The sequence below is a fragment of the Eschrichtius robustus genome, chromosome 18 (genome assembly GCF_028021215.1).
Source record: "Eschrichtius robustus isolate mEscRob2 chromosome 18, mEscRob2.pri, whole genome shotgun sequence".
NCBI classification, from domain to species: Eukaryota; Metazoa; Chordata; class Mammalia; order Artiodactyla; family Eschrichtiidae; genus Eschrichtius; species Eschrichtius robustus.
In genome coordinates, this window is record NC_090841.1 from 64,336,755 (window position 1) to 64,355,012 (window position 18,258).

Here is an 18,258-nt window from a genome sequence, read left to right on the forward strand (position 1 = left end):
AATACAGCTCCAAATATATTGGATTGGGAAGTAAATTGAATCCAGAATATTAATTCTATCTTAAACCATATTAATGCTGACTGGTAGACTCCTAAAACTTCATACTAAACAGACACACATGAAATCAACTCTGTAATGCCCTGGTGACTAACACTGAGATTCTATTTTTTGCCAGTGAATTTGGTGAAGATTGAAGAGCCTTGTGAGGTAGAGTGAGGCTTGCATTTTCATATACCACTCAAGGGGGTATAAATTTACAATCCTGTTTAAGATAATTTTCACAGTATGTGCCCAGCAAGGGTGTTTACAGAATACAACTTGGGTATATAGGACACGTGACAGTTCTATCTAAATCTGAATTCAATTTTCTTCCAAGCTCCCATTTCTGCTGTTGGTAGGAACCAATTTATAATTGTCACTTCAAGTTCCCTCATTTACTTCAGGTTTATAAGTTGTTTTCTTTAGAGTAAACATTTAATCACAATCAGTTTTCTTCTCCCCTGCCCTTTTCTTCATATCTGGGTGGCCTCTAAAGGCAAGTAGAAGCTTCATGTAACATTTTGCACAAACCAGATGAAAGGAATATATGAGGCTTAATTTTTGCCTCCACTGTCCATTTAACAAGTATTTTTTGGAGGAATTTTCTCCCCTACCCACAGCTGAAAGCTCCAAGAGTATTATTTTCTTCTTGTTGGAGGATAATAAAACTCAAGTTAAGTGGAAAACAGACTCTGTCCAGTGCTTAGAATAGTCTGCCCTGTTTTTTTCCCTTCTTCTCTGCCTAATACTTGGACTCAAGTTTCTCATCTTACTAACAATTGGTACCTGGTATGAGATTGGAACAAGAAAGAGACAGAATTTGAAAAAGAATAGATACATGTGTACATATATATAACTGAATCACTTTGCTGTATACCTGAAACTACACAACACTGTTAATCAACTCTACTGCAACATAAAATAAAAAGTTAAAACAAAGAGATGCCAGTGATGAATGTTCTTACCTGAATTATCCTAAAATGACTGAGCCTGGCAGGTTCTTAGAGCTTGAGTTTTTCCTCTTAAAAGGAACTTGTGGTCTCAACAGATTTTTCAGTTTTGGGGCCCTCCCTTGGCTTGGGCAAAGCATTCCTCACTGGCTTGGTGATTTACTGCCTCTGCACCTCTGCTTCAGAAATTCAACAGTGTCTCGGGTCACATCACCTCTCTCAGTGGCCCATTTGGGGAGGCTCTCATGTAATTCTCATGCTCGCTTTCACTTGTGGGACCCAAATCTTTTGGATGGGAGATGGTTATGCCATCCTAGACTCAAACTCTGGAAAACAAGCCAAATCCATTGCAACAGCAACTGCCCTCTGGGATGCAGCCAGAGCAAATAACCTGCTTATTCCTCTCCCTCTAGATTTCCATACATGAATCAATCTTATCTACCTACTAAGGCTAGAATTCATGTCAAGTTTTTTTTTTTTGGAATACCCAATTGAAGTCTAACTGAAATTAGAAATAAGAGCTAGCTCTTAGCCACTCTTGTACATTGGTGGGTAGGAGGGTGCAGCTCTCCCCAGAAACTCTCTTCAGAGACTCTCCCAAATCTCAACAATTCAATGTGGATGAGTTTTCTAAATTACTTCTAAGGCCCTTCTTGGAAACTGTGCAATGTGGCTTATCTAACTCTCTCTGGAATGTAGTATCTACTCTTCATTCTGAAGTTGAAAATGAGACAGGAAGAATCCTGTTTTAACCCTCTGTAACACTAATGTCCTGTCATTACTGCACATTACTGCACTGTTTTACATGCTGTTTTGTTCTCTAAGTCTTCAGTAGGCCTTGCTCATCCAAGCAAGTCTCTGGGAGCACCCTCTGCACAGGCCTGGGCTCCTTGCCTGACATCCTGTGCCACTACATCCTGAACCAGAGCCTCTGCTGCTTTGCCATTCCTCTTGCCTTGTCTCCAACTCCCCACTGAATTTCCAAGTCTAAAAACATCTGCACATAAGCCATAGAAAATTAGTGGGATGGGTTGGGCCACTTTAGGAAACCATGATTTAGTTCCTTTTTCTTTTTCTTCCCATCTGTTTATAGCATTCTTATGTTTTCTTGGTAGAAGATCTATTACATAACATCCATCTTCATTCCTACCTTATTACTTGATTTAATTAATATGAGACTTCAAAACCAGCTTTCTTGAGATTAGATGTTCTTTGCTTAAAGACATTTATATTTATTTGAATTAAAAGCTAAACGTTTAATCCTTAGAACTTAAATTTCAGTTGTCAAAGTAGTTGAAATAACAAAAAATTACTGGGAACTATCTCAAGTTTCCAAAACTGATCTCAATTCTTATGTAATATCATTTGTGTAACAAAATGACCATCAGAATATTACAGCAACATGGTAAACACCTTCATATTTAAAATGTAAAAGTAATTAAATGATTTATTAAAATAACAATTCTATGGTATATTATTAAATGAAAAAATAAGTGAGTGGCTAATGGATACCAGTTATCTTTCTGTCAAATAATTATTTTCTTCTTTCTTGTTTAGTCTTCTATTTTCTAATTTTGTTAACATCATAGAAAATGAGAATGAAAAATGATTTAGAATCATGTAATCTTTCCGATTAGCATCTCACATACTGCATAGGTAATTGAAAGCTTAACTGCTTTAGAGGCCAAACTCTGGAAAAAAAAAAAAAAAAAAAAAAAAAAATTCCTACATTGTAATAAGGAATTTAGTATTATATAGTAAATATTGACATTGGTTAGTCATTGGTAAGGTGAATTGGGTCATTGTCTCTAAATATATTAAAAATATTTTCACCTAAATGGGACCAAAAAAATCTCTGCAGAGTATACATTACTCATCTAACTGAGAAGGATATAAAACTGATGATTCCTGCTAGCTTTAAAGAATTGATTAAGGGAGATAATGTTTAATTACCACTAATTATATCAGTGAGCAGAATGATGTACAGGTCAATGGAAAAACTTGACTACTTTCATATTAAAAAGACATTAATTCATGACATTAAACATTTGATAATAAAGTACTTTATGTAAATATTGAAAAAGACTCATTAAATTTTAATAAAGGTTTGGACAATGCAAGGAAGCTGATATTTAACTTTCACCCCTTTGTAGAATTCTATTCCCCAGAAATAATGGAAAATGCCTCATCAGATAAAGAAGTAAAATTCCCCAGTCTTCCTCAGAAAAGCTGTCATATGCTCCTTTGAAAAATACAACTTGGATATTCATTTCATTTAGCAAGTCAAATAACATTATTCGAACATAAAACTGTGTCCTGTGGCTTTCCATTGGTGACTATAAATGTCTAATATGTATGAAATCATTGTGCAGAAAGACACTTTGGAACTTAACACACCCATATTTATGTAAGACTAAATGATTTCCAGAGGAAAAAATCAAACTTTTCTAATACAGTATTTTTCAGTGTATACGTTGCTCAAATATTGGCTTCTTTCTGAAGCTGTTTAACTTAACATTTAGCAAATTTCTGTAAAAGCAAAGGGAAACGTTAATGCAACTTAATGAAAGTATAAAATTACCAATTTTAAATAGGAAATGGGAAGAGATTATGGAAGGCAATTCTAAATGAATAAATGATATATCAATGATTGCCAATAAGCTAATAAAGAAACATAAGAAAATCTATGGATGTTTGAGAAATGGTTGTTAATACTTTACAATGTTGTCTGTATGTGTACATTTTTTTAATTAAAAAAAACTTTTTCACCCCACAATTAGCAAATGGGTTCCATATTAGTTCAACTGGAAGTTTTCTTCCTATAGTTGCCTTTCCGTACATCTACTTTTAATCAAAAGAGAAAATGTAATTTAAAAGACAAAACTTATTCACTGGTGAAAGAAAACCAAAGGAGTAAGGCAATCAAAGACAGTATTTTTATCATCCCTTTTGTAGGATATAGTAAAGTTACTGATTCAGATGGGGAATTTGGAAGGGAAATAATAACGGTTAGATGGAAAATCCCTTTAACCAGTCAAATGCAATTGTGAACACATTAAAGAAAACAGCATATGATCAAATATTACATAAAACATAAGACAACATAGTGTGTATATCAAGTAAAATTGTATGTGCGTGTGCAAGCACACATCCTCATGAGACATTTATTGTAGTGTTGTAAATGGTGTGAGATGTGTGTATGTGTGTGTGTATATATATATATTATATATATATATATATTCACACACACACAAATAAAAATACCTCTTGAGGCTTTACTGTATGTACAGTATTTGTAGTCAGGTATTTCCTTTCCGAAATTTACAGTTTTAATACAATAAACATAACAAGGAGTAAGGAAAGAAAAATGCTTGCCTATTTTTCAGGGGAGGAGAAGCAGAACTTCCCTGCCTTTTTCCTTCCACTGCCTTTTTTTCTTTAGGTTCTTCTGCTGCCATGGAGCTTGGAGCTGCTTTATAACATTTGATTTATATTTGGTTTCTAGTGTTTCACAAGTGCATTAGAACTAGAACTGGAGCCAGAATCTTATTAGTGGAGATGCCCTGCAGTGAAATGTCAACACGGGGCATTTTTGTTTTACTTTTATTGCTTTAATAGATACTGCATTTTGTGACAGCATGATCTATTTGAATAATGTGACATTTGGGGGAAGTTTTAAAATAGATTTTTATTCAATTGATATTAATGTTGGGTTAAGACCTGATGTAATAAAGAAAATAGATATGTCATTCTCTATCTGTCTTTTAGAGTGAAGGAGTTTGGACCAGGAGGCCAACAAAGTTGGAAAGGAGCTTCCTATTAGCATTAATGCCATGTGTTTTACCTCATCTATTTTTCAAAGCATACTTAATATGATCATTTGAACAGAATGACTGGCAGATAACAGTCAAATACAGCTTAGGCAGTAGCAAGTCATAGATTGAGACAAAAACACCTTAGTGGGAAGGAACTAGGGTCCATTACCTTACAAATGATCACAATGTGTATTTCATTCAAACATGTTTCACACGGTGTACAACCTTAAGTTAATGGAATAATGTAAATATGCTTTCTACAAAGCCTTAGGGGAAAAAATGGGCTAAACAGAGAATTACTAACTGTGGGTTAGCTGCATAGAAGCCAAGGAGAATAGGGTAAAAATTAAGAATGGGATCCCAGAGACTGAGAAGCTAAGCAGAGTTTTAAACTTCTTCATGGTTGTGAGGGACACAAATTAGACACAGATTTAGGATCGGTAGAGTGTTATACCCTGGAAGTAATAATCTGCATTATCCAGAGAGACCTGCTTTCATAAAGAACCATTTTACTTAATGACAGGTTGGATGAGGGTCAATTGCCCGACCCTGACTGTGGCAGACACACTCTAAGCTGCCTCGCTGGTGCTTATGTCTCTGTGTAACCTTCTCCCTTTGAAGGTAGACAGGACCTGTGACTTGCTTCAAACAAACAAAATGGTGACAGTGATGCGATGTCACCCCTATGACTATGCTGTGTTACATAAGAATCCATCTTGACAGACCCCCACCCCAGAGCATCTCCGCACTGGCTTCAGGGAGGAAGTGAGCATGTTGGTTAGAAATTGCAGGTGGCCTTTAAGAGTTGGGCACAGTGCCTAGGTTCACCACGTCCTTCAGATGCCCTGTTGCCTTCCTCAGTTTTCCCCCATACACCTGAAGATAACCCACGGTTCTGTGATTGCTGTTGGTTTTCCCTATCTCATTTCCAGTTTGTCTTTTGGAGGAGAATACCTTCACACCTAATTATCTAATTTTTTTGTAAGTGTTTCTGTGGTTCTTTGGGTTTGCTCTTGAGCATGGCTGTACACACACACTGCAACCAAACATACACAAGACCACAAAATAATGTCAATAAATTCTCAAGGATAGGACATATTATATGAATACGGCATAAATAAGGTAGAAATTGGTAACAAAAAGTAAGTAGGAAAAATATTTATCTTTTAATTATATAAGTTCTCATTATATAAGTTATATAATTATCCTGTAGGTTAAATGAGAAATCAAAGAAAATTAAACAATATTTTGAATTGAATGACAATAAGAACATGTGTGACACAGCTATAGCTGTGCTCAGGGGAAAATGTGTAGCTTTAAATGCATACACTAATGAAGAAGAAAGGTTAGGAATCAATCTGCACCTAGAAAAGCTTTAAAATACCTGCAAATTAAATGCAAAAAAGCAAGTAAAATAATAAAAGCAGAAATTGATAAAACAGAAGTACGTTCAATTGAAAGAGAAAATAATTGCTTCTTTGTGGAAAGAATAAAACTGAGCCCCTGACAAGAACTAATGAGAGAGACAGAAGGTACAAATTACTAATATCATGAACAAAAAATGAGACATTGCATATTTTATAATATTTGCCCATAAGTGAACCGCATGACTCCATTTTTTGCCAATAGATTTGAAAACTTTGAAATGAACAAATGCCTAGAAAAATTCAACATAGCAAACTTAGAATAGTATAACTGAATAGTCTACATTCTGTTATCGAAATTGAATTGGTAATTAAAAAAAAAAAAATCCCCACAGAGAAGACTACAGGCTCAGCAGCTTCAATAATGAAGTCTTCCAAATACTTATGGAAGAAGTAACACTGAGGACAATTCTTCAAGGAGATAGGACAAAAAGGAAACTTTCCAACTTAAAAAATAACAGCATAAACTTGACACTAGAAGTTAACATGTTACATAATAGTTAAAATTCAAAAATTTCCTACTGAAATCAGGAAAAAACCAAGGCAGACCACCATGTCTTCCTTGATCTAGTGTCAGCTACATAGTTATGGACAGTTTCAAATTTTGCTCACTTTTCTGTATGAATATGATATTTCAATTTTAAAAGTTAAAAATATGGTTCATGTCACTTTCAGCCTTAAAAACCCTGCGCCTAGCAATAGTTCTGTCCTTAAGACTGAATTAGTCGGCAGATTATGTGGGTGAGGTGAAAAAACCAAATGTTTGGACTTTCCTCTCATATTTTAGATACCACATTTAAATCCCTTTAACTCTTAGAAGTAACTGATAATTGTATAAGCTAATGAGGGATAACTTTCCCCAAAACAGTTGGGGACTACTATGCACAAAATATCTTTGGGTATGTGTCTTTTTCCAATCTTGCTAGCAGAAAGCATGTACTTTTAACATCAGTGTATGAACACTTGGAACATACTGCTTTTAGAAAAAATTACTCTATTTTCATATTTTTCTATCAAATCTGTTCATATCAGCATTATCTGCTGTCTATAATAATGGTGCAGACATAATTTAGTTTGTTATTCATTTCATCTAAGGCCACTGAAGAGGTGTTAGATTACCAAGCCAATGCAATTTGTCAAGATCCTATTGCTAAGCTACTCTTAGAGTAAATGGTCTCTGATGAGGGTGGGGTGGAGAACAAAGGAATATTTTGATTGAATTGATGTTGCCTCAGTTCCACCTCAAGACAATTCTATCACCGGTTAAGCCATGGGAAGAAATTTTTAGGTTTGCTCTATTTGGTGGGTATTTGAATGGTAATAGAAATTCTATTTCCAGAAAATGATTTCTCTTTGGCAGTGAACCAATCTGTTATCTATGTTTCTTACTTGTAATTCCTCAGAAAGTATATAAAGTTCAGTGCCTTTTATACTTGTTATAACTCCTTTAATAGAGAGCCAACGTTTTCATGTAATCCAGATCTACTTGTCCCTCAGTGGTTACTGAATATTTATCTATTTCCCGTTTGCTTATTAATTTTAGTTCTTAGTTCCAAAACACATCCATATGTTCTGATAATGCACTTGCACACATACAAACCAGGGTAAAAAAGACATCCAATTCTGGAGACCTGATTATTTTGAAACAAATATGCCTTAACAGAGGATTTGTTCCACTTAGGGTTATATTTTAATAGGTTGCTGAACATTTTGCTAGTAGATGTTAACATTACACTTACCCAAACTTATGTATGTAGGAACCACCCATCCTTTGTAGACTGCTTTTAGATAAATAGCAAAAATAAGTTGAGACTAATGACTCTTTTAAGTCTTTTTGGTTGGGGAAATATGCTTCTTACAGTAAAAATAAGAAATGTTAAGAAATTTTATTTGATACACATGTTTATGCAATCATTCTTCTCATTCGCCCAATGCTTTCAGTAATAGACATGGTAACGAGTATCTATATAAACAAGAGACTAGATTTTCATCTCTCCCTTTTCGATCTAGATATTAGCCCTACTAAGAGTAATACTAAAAGTCAGTTTACCAAAAGATAGCACTAATTAACAAAAAGAATGCAGGAAATTCCTTATGTTGAAACTATAGATGTTTCATATTGCTGTAAACAGTTACAACAAATTGGTCAACTAGAATTATTGAGTAACCGGTACCTCATTAAATTTAACAATAATTTCTGAGAATCTATAATTTGGACACAGGAAAACCTGTCAAAAATTGCCCATTTTAAGCTTATAAGTGCCTTCGAAAGTTTTACAAAAATAACAAATATCAGCGATCAAAGGGCAGAGGTAAATCCTGTATATGTACCACCTATCAGATATGTATTTACTGATATGTATTTACCCTGTATTTATTTGATATGTATTTACATATACAATAAAGATATGTATTTACCCTGTATTCTCGCACAGCACAAAATTTCTGATACCTCCCAACTTGTGTTTTCAACACACGGAAAGTTTTTCTTCAAGACTAGTAGGTCTCAGGCTCTTGTGTTTGTTCAAATTATCTCTGGGCTTGAGAAATATACAAGCTGTGCTCTCTGAAGTAGTCTACGTCTGAAACAAGAATATCAGAAATAAACTAGTAGATTCTATGGGCTGAATGATGAGAAACAGTGTACTTGTCCAGTTATCATTCTGCTAAATATAACTGGTAATTATTTTATTACTGCCTATTTGAAAATTACACTTAAGGTTAATTTTTCCAATATCTTACCTTACAATTTACAAAAGTATCTTTTCCTATTAATCACACTAGTAAAATTATATTTTTTCCTCATTAATTTATCGAGGCTCCTTTGGCAAAAATCATTTGAATTATACATCAGTGAGTCTCTTCCATTGATTTATACATCCTTTCTTGATTACCACACTCCTGATTACTGTAGCTTTATAGAAAGTCTGAAATCAGGAAGTATGAGTCCACCAACTTTGGTCTTCTGGGTTTTCTTTCACCCAGATTTTGGATGTGGCTAGGTACTTTGCACTTTCATGTAACTCCTAGAATTATCTCAATTTTTACAGAAAGAAAGCTTTCTAGAATGTGAATTGCACTAATTCTATAGACCAATTTGGGGAGAAATCTTAACAACACTGACGCTTACATTCCACGAACATAGTATATCTTTCCTTTTATTTCACTCTTCTAAAAAAAATTTGGCAGGTTTTTTTTCTTTGTAGCTCTCAATTTACAACAATTTTATGCCTTTTTTTGTTTTGGTAACTTTGTTCAAAATGGCTCCCAATTGTAGTGCTGAAAACTGCCCACTGTTCCTATGTACGAGAAGGCTCTGATACACCTTATGGTGAAAAATGTGTGTGTTTGATAAGCTTTATTCAAGCTTGAGTTATAGTGCTGTTGGCTATGAGTTCAATGTTAATGAATCAATCTAGTAAATACAATGTCTATAAACAGAAACATATACACAACAAGGTTATATATTAATCATTTGATGAAAATGTTGTGAACAAAGGTTCACAGGAACCTGATTCTGTATTTCCCCTACAAGCAGTGGTTCAATACCTGCTAATTCAGTGTTTTCTGTGACTTAATAGACCACAACTACCTTGAATAACAGAATTCAATTGTAGGCTAATACGCATGAAGAATTTGATATTCATTCATTAGTGGTGAACATATTTATGAAGAACTTATCAGGTGCTATCAACTCTGACCAACAGGAATCCAGCAGAGAAGCATAGCCCTGGCCACATCCTTAATTTTTTCAGATGTGGTCTAACAAAGGTTACTCTAAAAGGCCTTAATTTTAAGACATAATGATAATACATTCATGTCTTCACATAAGAGTAACATGAAAAAATAACTAAAAATTAGGATCGTTTTCAGACAAGATAATAAAAAAAAAAACTAATCCTTAAGGATCTGTGCATGAAGATCTAGGCAATGACAGTGTAATGCCCAGGGTAGTCATTGTAAAATTGGGTTGCTAATACTTCATTACAACAGAAATTGTTGTGTATACTCCAATTACCTCTATTTTAAGAAAACATGCATAATATAATAAACTTATCTACAGTTTTGTAAAGTAACTTTTATGGTTGAGATGAATTATTTTTTTGTCAGATAGCTTCATGGGAACATAATGCCCTAGTGGCCAAAAACAAACTCATAAATTCTGTTTTCAACTATAATTTACTCTGAATATGACCATATAGCCATTAAATATTTATTCAACTTTAGTTCCATTTCAAAATTAAAAATGTAATTTTATGTCCTTCACTGAGAAGGACACTGAATAATAGCTGTATTTTCTTTGGCTTAGCTGGAACAATATGCTTAAGGTTCTTTGTCAACTTTACGAAATAAGTATGAAAACAACACCCTTGTGAAACGATTTATTTTCTTAAACAATTCAATAAAACTTTTTACATCGTTTGTTATATGTCTCTAAAACAAATGATTACCTTCATTATGAAGCATAGTTACAGTAAATTGCTATCTACTCTGAGCACTGTTGAAAATAAAACCATAAACTGCCCTCCTGCATTCAAATGACCTGGTTTACTTGCTTTTTTTGAAAGCTAGGTTATGTTGATGTTTCACTGAGCTGCATATTAGCTTCAACTAGGGTCACTAATTCGTGACTTCAACCTGTCCTTTTTTGTCAATGTGTATATAGACTTTGCATGCTTTTTAAAAATGAGGGGATTTTGCCTGCTATTAAGAATAATATGTTAAAGCTCTGATTTAATCAGACTTAGAATAACATTGCCCTGAGAGTAAGGTCCAAAATTTTAGCAAGACTTTTGAAGCTTTTTATACTTAAAATGCTTCTCATCATTCTGGACTCTTACCTTCCTGCTCCCCATTTTCTGTAATCTTCCTGTCACAATGAATTGTCATTCTATTACTCTGTTTCACAACTGTATCTTTATCTCCACAATTTTTTCTTTTTTTATATCCATGTGTAGTATACCCTAATATCAGGCAATATAATACTCCTTGATATCTTTTCCTCGGAGAGGGAGAATAGGTTTCCTTTTTTATGTGCTTTTGTAGCACTCAATATTTTGCCCATCGCAGCACTTACTTCATTCTATTACATTTGACAACCAATTTATTTTTTTGCCACATTAAACTGGTAGTTTTGTGAGATCAAACACCATTTTCAGTTTTTTTCCACTTGGCACAGTGCATGATATATATTCAATATCTTTTATTTTCTTGTTAAATGAAATAGTGAAAAATACTCTAAATGTGGATATTGGGTGTCATGTCACATAGCTGAGAACCAGAATTAAAGTCAGTGGAAGACAAAAGTGGAAGTATGCTTAATGCCAAGCTTTACTCAGTTCAGTTATTCTAGGTCTAGCTCAACTTTTAACATATACAGTTGTCTTGTGATTTCTTTTGAAGATAATGTAGTAAAGTATAAGATTCTCTCGTTCTGTATATTCATAATGGAATAGAATTGTATGCATGTTATTATCCTATGATATTATTAAAAGCCCTGAATAAGAATGTATCTAAAGTTGCAAGTTATCTCAAACACTGGAAGTAGGATGAAAGGTGTGAGGAAAATTAAATGTGCAATTATGATCATATGAGGGCTTGTATACACTATTTTTAAAGGCATTTAAATGTTACAGGTAGAAAATCACTACAGTAGAGATATATACGGAAATTTCAAATTATAAGAGGCAAAGAAGGCAATTTCAGTGTAAACCTGGTTAATACAGGTGAGAAAAGCAAGATAATTAGAAAGTCAACAAAAAAACAATATATTGTTAATAGGAACATTAGAAGATTTAGGAAGAAGACCAAATATACCAATTATATAAACCAACGTAATTGGTTTATATAATTGATATAGAGTTTATATAATTGTATTATAGAGTGGTATCTATAATACATCTTCAAGAAAAAATGTATAATAATATGGGCATAAAACCTTTTTTGTAAAGAAAAAAGCTTGTGAGTGTGTTTATGAATACACAAGTATATTACTCTTGAGCGTGGAAAAGTACAGGGAGGCTCTGCACCAATTGAAATATGCGTATCTATGACCACCGGAATTTCATGGTGATGTTTGGGTGTACTTCTACCTTCTTTTATCTTACAAACTTTTAAACGTTGGAGAATTAAGCCTTAATTTTAAAAGGCATGATCACCTCTTCTGTAACACAGATTAATGCTTTTATATATTTTATTACATACATGGATGTATTAAAAGATGTATATAAAAGCTAAAAACTGATTCTTCAAACGGGTAATATATTTTAACACATGTTGAAGTTTAATAAAGCCCAAGATTTGAAAGAGGCATATATTTCTATTGGCAATAGAGGTCACTCTCACAACTCCCTTCAACTCTATTGTTGTACCTGAAAAGCAGCATTGACAATGTGTAAATGACAGGGCATGGCTTTGTTCTAATAAAACTTTATTTACAAAAACAATGTTGAACTGACTTTGGGCAGTAGTTCGTTGATCCTTCCTTTAGCCATTTAGTTAATTATTCAAGCTTTAGACTATATCTTAAAATCAGGTATTGTTTGTACTCCAACTTGATTCTTCTTTTTAAAAATTATTTTGGCTATTTGAGTCCTTTATTCATATAAAGTTTACTGTAAGCATATCTATACATAGAATACAGCTGAGGTTATGTTTATGTAAAGATCATTTTGGCTAGAATTGACATATTTACCTAGTGAACTTCATTTAATTACAGTTAAAAGAAATTTTGGTAAATTCCTTGTCTCAAAGACAATCATGTATTCTGCAAATAAGGATATTCTTAATTCTTTTTTTCCAGTCCAAGTGATTTTATTTTTCTTTCCTTATTGAATTTGGTAGAATTTTCAGCATGGTATCGGATAGGACTGGTATGGGCAAACATTCTTGCCTGGCTACCAATCATAGGGGGAATGCATTCAGTCTTTAACCATTAGGTGTGACTTTGCTATGGATTGTTTTTTAAATGTCCCTTAATAGTTTAAGGAAGCCCTTCTATGTCTAGTTTGCTGATAGTTTATCATGAATGAGTCTTGAATATTACAGTGTGTGGTTATTTTTTGCATCTATTGGTATAATATGCTTTTCTCTTGTCTGATAATATGGTATTACCTTGATTTTCAAAGGTTGAACAGGACTTGGTTCTCATTATTCTTATGTGTTGCTGGATTTGACTTGCTAACATTTTGGTGAGGATTTTCATGCCTTTGTCCATAAAGTATATTGGTGTGAAATGTTATTTTCTCTCTGTCTTTTTATGATTTTATGGTAGCCTCATAAAATAGAATTCCCTCTTCTAATTTCTGGAAGAGACTGTCTAGAATTCGTTTCTTCCTTAAATATTTTGTAGAATGAACCAGCAAAATGATGTGAGCATGAAGTTAGATCTCTTTTTTAGAATGTTTTACTATTTTTACTATTTTTCAGTAGCATTGCTTATCTGTTTCTTCTGAGTCTTGCCGATTTGCTTCCTTTAAGGAATTTGTCAGTTTCATCTCAGTTAAATTTATGGGCATAGAGTGATACACAATAATCTGTTATTCTTTAATTTCTATATGGTGAGTAGTGATATCCACTCATTTGTCAATATCCACAACTGCATCTTCCCTTCCTCCTTTTACTATATGGTCAAACCAGCTGGAGATTTATCAATTTCAATTATCAACTGACTGATTTTGAAGAATCTTATATTTCAGTGATTTGTTTCTATTTTTGGTTTTAATTTTATTAATTTCTCCTCTTTATTATTCCCTTCATTCTGCTTGGTTTAGGCACAGTTTTGCCCTTCCTTTTCGAGTTTCTTAATCTAAACTTAAATTACTGATTTTTCTTTTGTAACATAAGCTTTTAATGTTAAAGTCTCACTAAGCAGTTTAGCTGTAAACTAGATATTTATGTTAGTTTTAACAGCTTTTTGCTATTCTTTTCTCTCCCAGCTCTACTGAGATATGATTGACATGTAATATTGTGTAAGTTTAAGGTGTACAGTGTGATGATTTTATACATGTATATATTGTGAAATGATTACCGCAAGATTAGTTAACATACCATTACCTCACACAGTTAAACATTATTTTTAAGTAGGAAATTTTAAGATCTACTCTCTTAGCAATGTTCAAATATACTAATACATTATTATTAACTATAGACACCATGTTGTACATTAGATTCCCAGAATTTATTCATCTTATAATTGGACGTTTATATTCTTTGACCAGCATCACCCATTTCCTCCACTCCTAACCCCCTGCCCCTGGCAATCACCAATCTCTTCTTTCTGAGTTTTTTTTTTTTAGATTCCACATATAAGTGAAATAAATCATATGTTAAACTTTTTTCTTTTTCTTATTGTACACTTTTGCCAAACCACTCCCTATTTCTTCCACCCCTGAGCCCCTAGCAACCACTTTTCTACTTTGTCTGAGCTTGCCTTTTTTTTTCTTTAATTTAAGATGACAGATATAAATAATACCATGCAGTTTTTGTCTTTGTTTTATTTAACTTAGCATAATGCCCTCAAGGTCCATCCATGTTGCCACAAATGACCGGATTTCCTTCTTTTTTATGGCTAAATTATAATCCATTGTGTATATATATATACACACACACACACATACACACACACACACACACACATATATATACACACCACATTTTCTTTATTTCATCTGTCAGTGGTCATTTGGGTTGTTTCCATACCTTAGCTATTATGAATAATGAACATGGGGGTGCAGATACCTTTTCAAGTTAGTGATTTCTTTTTTTTTTTTTTTTTTTTTGGTATGGATACCCAGAAGTAGAATTGCTGGGTCATGCAGTAGTCCTGTTTTTAATTTCTTGAGAAACCTCCAAACCTCCACACTGTTTTCCATAGTGGCTATACCAATTTACATTCCTACCAACAGTGTACTAAGGGTTGCTTTTTCTCCACATCCTTGCAGGCACTTGTTATCTCTTATCTTTTTGATGATAGCCATTCTAACAGTTGTGGAGTGATACCTCATTGTGCATTTGATTTGCATTTCTTTGATGAGTGACATTGAGCACCTTTTCATGTACCTGTTAGCCATTTGAATATCTTCTTTGGAAAAATGTCTACTCATGTCTACATTTTTCTTTGGAAAAATGTCTACAAAAATGTCTGCTCATCTTTTAATTTGTTTATTGATTGCTATAGAGTCCTATGTGTTCCTTATATATTGTGGATATTAACCCTTTATCAGATATATGATTTGTAAATATTTTCTTCCATTCCAGAGGTTGCCTTTTCATTTTTTTGATCATTTCTTTACTGTGCAGAAGATTTTTAGTTTGATGTATTCACAACAGTTTTTTTTTTTAATTTAATTAATTAATTAATTTATTTATGGCTGTGCTGGGTCTTCGTCTCTGCGCGAGAGCTTTCTCTAGTTGTGACAAGCAGGGGCCACTCTGCATTACGGTGCACGGGCCTCTCACTGTCGCTGCCTCTCTCGTTGCAGGGCACAGGCTCCAGACGCGCAAGCTCAGTAATTGTGGCTCACGGGCCCAGCTGCTTCGCGGCAGGTGGGATCTTCCCAGCCAGGGCTTGAACCCGTGTCCCCCACACTGGCAGGCAGACTCTCAACCACTGCACCACCAGGGAAGCCCCACAACAGTTTTTTTTTATAACTCAGTAGAAAATAATTTCAAATTTCTCTTGAAACTTCATCTTTGATTACTTAGATATATGTTATAATTTTTAATTTGTGATTTTTCATATTTCAGTTTTTTCAGTTACTGCTTTTATAGTCAGAAAACAAACTTCATACGTCTTCAGTTTTCTATAAAAATAAGATTTGTTTTGCCAAGGAGATGGTCTATCTTAAAAAATGTTCCATGTGCCTTTGAAAAGAATGTGGACTCAGATGAGGGTGGAGTGTTGCATAAGTGTCACTTAGGTCCAATTAACTGATTGTGCTGTTCAACTTTTCTACATCCTTGTTGATTTTGTCTACCTCTTCTATGAATTCGTATTGAAGACTCCAAGTATAATTGTGAATTTGTTTCTCTTTTAGTTCTATTAGTTTTTTCTGCTGTGTTTTTGCAGCTCTAGTGTTAGGTACAAACATAAAAATGTTTTGTCTCCTTGGTGACCTAACCCTTTCTCAATTTTAAATGTCCCACTTTATCTCTGGCCATTCGCCTTCTTTGTATGCTATTAATATAGCCATTCCAGGTTTCTTTGATTTTTGTTAGTGTGGTGACTAGGACTTCATGCAAAGATTTAAAGGGTCCCTTCCTTCTGCTTCCTCCTCTCCATGATCCTTCTTCCCCCTCTGTGATTTCCCAGTGTTCTCATTCCTTTTGTTCATTTTTAGAAGTTGGGACTTCAGCCTCTGCACTGTATTGCACAATCCCCACAAAGTGGCCCAACATGGGCAGAGTGATGAGAGAAAAGAACCTGCAGGGCTGATTCAGCCACCTCCACCAGTTCTGCCTCTGCATCAGGGGTGTAGTGTCACTACTGGAGCTCACATTTTGTAGGGCAGGGAGAACTGAACACTCCACCCTGCACAAGTGGGTCTCAACCATGTCAGAGAAGAGGGGAGGCAGGCCATTTGATTGCTGGTGCTGAACTGGTGTAAGATGGGGAGTGTCAAAAGACTCTTCTCTGAAGGACAGTTGCTGTTGTTTGCATTTGGTACCAGCCGGGGGAAGAGGGGAGAGCTGCTTCTTCACTGCTGCCACTCACCTGGGCCAGAGCAAGGAAATTCCAAGAAGGTCTGTCCTGCAGGGGGTCCCCTCCTGATTCTCTAACTAGAAGGAGTGCTTTTCTCCAGGAGCTTTTTCTAACTTAGACTTCTAGCTTTGGGCTTACCTAGAGTCCCAGCTGTGGGTTTTTTCAAGGTTTCTACTAAAGAATATAAAAATTATTCTAATTTAAAAATGCATTCATTAATACTGGAGTCCTTATACATTTGGAATTTGTTTTGTATATACTGGGTTGTAGGGTTATTTTGTTCAAATCATACAGTAAATTGCCAAGTTCCATTCATTAAATAATCCATTATTTCTTCTCTGAATTGAAATACTTCTTTTGCTATATATCTGACTTCCTTTCTGTTCTCTATTCTGTTGTAATTTTCTATTTGTCAACTGTGTTCCCATGTCAAATGGTCTTAATTACAGTAGCTTTGTTTACACATCTGTTTCTAGATTCCCATTTCTCTTAGATTTAAGTTCTTACAGAGAAGGAGTCATCTTATCTCTTTTGTCCTAGCTTATCATATTGCTGACACATAGATATTATCACTAAATTATTGTCTAATTTTATTGACTTGAAACTCTAATGCTCTAAAACTTCTGCTGTTCCATTTGGCTAAATACTTCAGAAATGTATTCAACACCATAAGTATTTATGGAATATCTGCTATATGTAACAGTTTGTATTAAGAACTGTAGAGAATGTAAAAGATTTTGTTCTTAAAGGACTTCCAAGCTAGTGTGGTAAGCATAAGTTCATGTAAATAATAGTAAATAAAGTGTGATGTGTAAGACACTGTGGAAAGTGATTTGTAAGAAACATATGTCAAAGGGAGAAACAATAATAGTTTTTCCTCGATCTCTGAAAAAAAAGTTTATGTAAGGTATAGATATTTTCTATTGCCATTTTGACTCATTAACTACATAAGTGAGTATAAAATAATGTAGATAAATCTTCTGAAGCCTAACCCCTACAGAGCTTTTGAGTCTTTGTGCTTTGTGGGACAGAGGAGTTTGCCTAAGTTAGGGTAGAATTTTGTGTTTCGTTCTGTTTTCTTGCTTTCCAAAAGAGCCATAGTTTGGATGGGTGATTTTTAGTAATGTCCTTTTATCTGCATTTCTCATTCAGCTTCCTAATTAGTAAGCGTTCCTACCCAAACCTAGCTTCACACAAGCAACTTAGTTACATCCCCTGAATGATTCTGTTTGCCAACTGCAGACCTTTTCTGATCCCATGGCAAGCCCCCATGGTAACTGTGGTTCAGTAAGGGTGTGGTTAGGGAGGAGGGATCTCTTCTATGTCCA

The 18,258-nt window shown here is 34.2% G+C and overlaps 1 protein-coding gene across 1 annotated transcript in view; it reads left to right on the forward strand.

Annotated features, from left to right (window-relative positions):
• The window catches only part of GPC5 (glypican 5), a 1,364,332-nt gene that overhangs the window by 766,377 nt on the left and 579,697 nt on the right, over nt 1-18,258 (forward strand). The gene's annotated exons all lie outside the window — the stretch shown is intronic.